Genomic DNA, 6,255 nt, shown 5'->3' on the forward strand with positions numbered 1-6,255 from the left:
GCAGTGGTTTTTTCTCTCTTTCAATCTATTCTGTCTTTGCAAAACTATTTCACATCTCTATTGCTTGAAGAAAAAAAAATCATTTTTCACATTTTGAACCGAACAAACGACATTTCCAGCCATTTAATCGTCATTATTCCGTGAAGACGCCGTTTAATATGGATGCAAGAGATGTAGACTTCTGCAAGCACATTATTTAGATTATATAAAACAAACAAAATAAGAGCACCATCGATAGATATATATGTAATAACTGTCTGTCTGCTCGTCGACGATCTCGTAACCAAATACTTTTGTTCAGTATGGCAAGTCAAACTTTGACAGAATATTCATTTCAATGGAATGCAGTGTTGTGCATGTGCTTGATTTTCGATTGACCAACTCATATTTTTCGAAAATTTGCAAGTTGAAACGAGCGAAAATTCTTTTCGAAAGTGGAAAACGCTTGAGGTGCTTGAAATTATAGATTTGGCCACCTCTAATTGGTTCGGCAATCTTCAAGAATGTGAAAGTAATTACCACTGAAAGTAATCCATATTTTCAGTTTTGATTGCCTTTTTGACTTTTGTGGCTTTTCTTCACTACTTTTCAAGTTGAAAGTATCAACGCTTTGGAATGAAAATTCGACATTTTAGATTCATTCATCAGCTAACGCTGACATAAAATTAATTTTATCTAATCAGATGATTCACAATAATCAATTGATGAATCACAATTCTGAAAATTATCATATCTTCATACAGATCCTGTTTTAAAGGAAACCTTTGAACGATTCTATCCAAATGATGGCCAATTAAAAAGTCATTATTACCTCAAAGCAGAAAAAAAGCCCATTAAAGGGCAACAGCTGTGAAAAAATCAGCTGCATTGTAATTGGTGTATTTATGACTGGTTACTCATTTACAGAGTAATTAATTAGTAAATCAGTAGGTAAATAGGAAAAAGATCGACTTCCCTTTGTTGAACATGTTGAATGAAACCGTGGCGAATCGCCATATGTATATCCCACAGATCGAAAATCTTTTTTGTTAGTTTTTTTTCTATTCATTCATTCATTGATTATTCCAAATAGCCTTTCATTCGGTATTTACTGTAGGTAGTGAATGGTTACTGAGGTGGAACCAAAACTGTATTTCTTCTTCGTTTTATTTTCTATTTTGTTCATGAATTTATGTTTCGTTTTTTTTTGCTCGTTTTTATGTGTATGAAATTTCAAAGATGCAAAATGGTCGATGAAGTAATTTAAGCATTAAAACCGTTGGATAACAATGTGTAACACAAATGTACTGACAGAAGAAGGTAATCTAAAGCATCTAACCGATGGAATTGAGGTCGTCCAAATGGTCATTGATAATAACACTTGCTGCTGTTGCAATGACACTTGGCTTTGCTAAAAATATATCAGAATATCGCATGCGTTCGATCTAATCACATTCCATGAACCATATTCCAATTGCACGTAATTAAAGAACAACTTATTTAACAAATCAATCGTTAATTGGCTTCTAGATGAGCATCGACGTAATTCCTGGTAGAAAACCTGTCATATTTGTGGTATGACTATTGAGGACACTCACAATTGATTGACAGTAATTGTAGCAAAATACTCGCGTACGATTTCCTTGAATAAAAAAAAAAATTCTATGCACTTTTACTGATGATTATTCAATCTCGTCGAATGGAATTATCTTTGTCGAGAGTCTCGACTCGAGACGCCAATTAGATTTTGAGCGCACGAGAAATGTATTGAATTTTCCGTAGTTTTTTTGGCAGAAGTCTATGCAGCGCGAAAAATTCATATATTTTTTTCTTTCGTAATTAGAATAATTACATGCGGTATGCGTAGAAATTCATTGAAATGTTCGAAATTGGCCTGGCAGAGAAGAAAATGATTTCTGGTAATCAATTGTAATGCCTCAATCTCGATCGCTCGCAGTATGTGTGTGTGCGATTTGTTTTGTTGTTGATTTAACAGTTGATTCGAAAATAACCAATCTGTAAAATTGCACAATGGCCGATCGACACACACATGCGCACCACCGGTTCAAGTAAATATTGCATACGGTGCAATTGATAAAATAATGTTTGCCCATTTTGCAACAAAAAAACAACAACTGTACAAACTACACAGAAGATAATGATAGTAAAATTCAGTTTTGAAGCATTCAAAGCCTTGCTCCGTTGAGCAAGTAAAACACACACATTTCAAATGCAAATTGGCATTAATGAAATAATCCAAAAGCGCCAATCGGGGCTACAATGTAGCCTCCTTTTCATGTTGATTAACGATTCAAACGTAGAATTGACTTGTTGATTTGACTCGTTGTGTGTCTTGATTTGGTGTTTGGCTCGTTGTTGTTTTTCTTTCTTCTTTTTTTTTGAAGAAATTGCCATTATTTTGCTTTTCTCCATCAATAAAAAATGCCAATGAATCCAAATTGAACGCAAAACTTCATACGTAAATGAAAACACAATGAAAGTGATGATCGTTTGATGAAGCTGCATAAATGTGACGCTACAAACAGTTTTCTGCTTGATGCGCACGATCTTTAGCCTAATAAGAGACAACGGTGATTATCGTCTTTCTCTCTTGTAATGATTATGTCATAACTTTCTCGCCCCGGTAAAATTAAACGCGAGTATTGTGCAATTGCTGAACAATATCGGATAATTGAAACTCTTCATTTTTCGATGCAAAATCTTCCGTCGAACATATCGCTAGCTCTCCATTCACTTGATACAACTAACAAAATCAACTCAACTCTCAGTATTTTTTTTCACAACGATGGTTTTTGTCATCTTGATCGTATCGTTTATGGTTGAACGTCTTCATGGGCGCACACGCTGCTTAAAAACGAGCACAATTATTAACACCTTTTTGGCATGGCTTTTTTTATATTACTTTTCGAAGTCATGAGCATTTTGTCATTGTAACCTTAAAAAAAGAGCAACATTTTTTATCCGCACTATGTGTGTGTGTGTGTGTTGCGATAACAGTTCAAGATAAAATGCCAAAACATCATTTTAATTTTGCGTTTTCCATTTCAAATGAGCGCAATAAACAAATGGAAGCAGCAAAATGTTTTTAAAAAGGGGAAGAAGTGTGCACGACACGCACAAGTAAATAGGAAATAGCAGCATTTAAACGTGCGCATAGATCTCAGATCAGATCATCATCATCATCAACATTTGTTTTTCCTATCGTAAAGCTGGTGAACGATTTTTTTACGGAGTAATTTACATAAATTTTTTAAATGATGAACGAGGAAATTAGCAACTCACTTGTAGAGTTTATGGAGTGTGCTCTTTTCGCACGGCTACGTCACGACGCACAAAAACAATTTGCAAGCAAAACACACAAAAATGTATTCATTTGCAAGATCAAATGCAAACGTTCACCTTGGTAAATAAAAACTATTCAATCACTACGCTTTGAAAATTTCTCAATTTTAATTGGCAACCTGACGAATCTCGGTTATTTCCTTTGATTTTGATATACCGTACTCTACATAATCCGGAAATGATGACGTTATCAACAGCATCGACACATTTTTATTACATCGTCGATGAGTTCATGTGTTTTTTTCCACCATCCAAAATCACCATCCATAATTTTTAATTGAAATCCAATAAAAAAAAAGCCAAACGAATTACGGGTTCGTGTGCAACCGCAAAATTTCATTTAATTTATTTATATTCAAATCAAATTCAATTATTCACTAGATTCAATTTACACCAATCAGACAGTGCACGAACTATCAATTTTCAACTACTGTCGAGTGAACTTTCATACGATGGCTTCTGTATCGATGAAAATGAATAGATTTGATTTGTTTGCTGATAAGATTTAGGATTTAGTGAGGCAAAACGTGCCATATTAATTTGCCACACAAACCACTCAATTGCCAACCGGTCAGTTTTTTTCTTTATCAAGAAATGCATCTAAGCCGCAGTTAGATTGAATCCCCTGAACACGCATTCGGCTCGGGCAATCAAATGATAATTGGTATTTACAGTGCAGTTTAATTTCTGGTTTGAATCTAATAATAAGAGCGGAAAAAATTGCAATAAAAACACGTATTCTCCGAATCGATAAGTAGACGGCAATTGATTGGTGGTATTTGTAACGTATTCTGTGTCAACGTTGATTTAAATTATAAAAATATCTCTGGTTGCCGTTGTTGCTGTGATGAATCGATAAAATGAAACACACAGCATGTGTGCCCTTGAACCTCGAAGAAATATTGATATTTTTTGAATTTGCATCAAATTTGGATTGATCACATGGAGTTGTTGTTTTTTTCATTTTTTTTTTCTAAATAAAAGAAACCCTAAATTAAGCCACAAACTGAATAACCTCTAAATAATATTTTATTTGGAAATCCATAACGTTTTAATGATGAACTTTTTTCCTTCGTCTTCGTATCGTTCGTCCATGCGAAAAAAAAACTATGAATTATGAAATATACATTTTGGAGTGCGAAAGCGATGAATGCGGAGGGAGAGAGGGAGAGAGAGAGAGAAGGAAAAAAATGCCAATTAAAATATTTGCTAAAAGGCGATTTTGTAATGTTAAAAATATTAACATTTTTGCTCTGAGCTCAAAATAAATGTGATGTCTCTTTATTTTCCGTCGATACATTTTTTTTCTCCATTGAAATTGGTTTGAAGTTTGACTCGATTTTTTATGAGCTATTCGAATGGATTGTAACAAGGCAGTAAAACTCAAAAAGAAATATGAAACGACGTTGAAAAATGAAAACAAAAATTTTTCGACCAGAGGGTCAAATGGCTATAGCTCATTCATTTTCGGCGAATAGATGCGGTTTTCGCGCGAAATTACTCGCTTGATAATTACATCATTGTAATAAAGTCGGCATTTGGCCGTGAGCAACGTCTTCATCGGGAAAACGGAACAAGACAAGAAGAAAATGGACATTTCGCGCGAGTCATTCCAATGAAGTAATAAAACAGTTTGTTAAATAAGTTCACCAAAAACCATGCCAAAAACCAACTCAATTAAATTGACCAGTGACAGAGTGAGAGTGAATGAGAGATCCGCTTTTGTGGTGTAAAAAATGTTATAAACGGCACCTGATTCATGTTACAAAGCCATTAGGCCATCTATAGGCTTCGGCATTTTCATTATTACATCTTTATTACAATTTTCAATTACACGGCCATTTGTTACATTGATATCCACTCGTCTCTTGTTGTTTGTTTGTTGTTAATGTCAATTCTTGTAATTGCTTGTAGATCATTGAATGTTTTTCATGCACATTTCGTAAATGCATATCATTTTTTTCTCGTCGGCGCTATTGTTATTTGCTTTATGGTTTAATATTTGGTCATTTCTGCTGTTAGATCGTAGGCCAACACAACAAATTGAGTGAGTCATAAACAAATCTGTAATTATACGGCTCTCGTGTGATGGTCACCGTCTTGTTGCATAACTATTTTAATTGTAGACATTTTTTGATGAACTCAAAGTGTCCATTGGAATCAACGGATTCGGTATTTATTTTGAATGTATTTTGTTTACTTTTCAGACCATAATAAACCATAACGCGAGATGTAATCCTCTTCATTGACTAAAATTCGTAGTAAACTCCGTTTAAATACTTTATGGTTGATGCTCAATATTTCATGCCTGATACTTGATGTTTTCTTTTATAATAAATCAAAAACCTCAATGAATTTTTAATCGATCGATCTGAAATGAATAGCTTCGTTTCGCCGCATGGTGGAATTGAATTGAAATTCTAAGTGATTGTAGCTGAAAATAAGTTTCAATTTGAGTTCCAGAAACTTGAAAAGCATCGCTTTTTTGCGTGATTTCGCCCTTGTAAAACATTAATATTCAAGGTATTGATTGATGCAGATTTGCTTTTATTTCTTCCACATTCTTTTTTTCTTTGGATTTTTGCGTAAAAAACACGAGCAAATGGTGAAGGCGTACTTTATCACGTGCCTGCTCTTTGGTCATCGATTAGCATTTTCCTCCACTTCACAACCCTGAAACCATTTTATTTCTTTATCGACGGTTTTTTTTTGTGATTGACATTTCTCAAACGTCGCCGTTTTTTTCCGTTTTCCGTTTGTTTTTTCTGTTGCTTCTTTCCGTTTTTAATGGTCTCATTTTATGGAGTGAAAAGTGAATTTAAGCAAATGAATGTATGTTTCCATGCAAAAATGGTGCATAATCGATCGCAACAAGTATGAAAAAAGAGCCATGAGCCGATTGATAAGTTTTAT

This window comes from Sitodiplosis mosellana, unplaced genomic scaffold, assembly GCF_009176505.1.
Source record: "Sitodiplosis mosellana isolate CC-2019 unplaced genomic scaffold, AAFC_SMos_1.0 Smas_scaffold_3, whole genome shotgun sequence".
Lineage (NCBI taxonomy): Eukaryota > Metazoa > Arthropoda > Insecta > Diptera > Cecidomyiidae > Sitodiplosis > Sitodiplosis mosellana.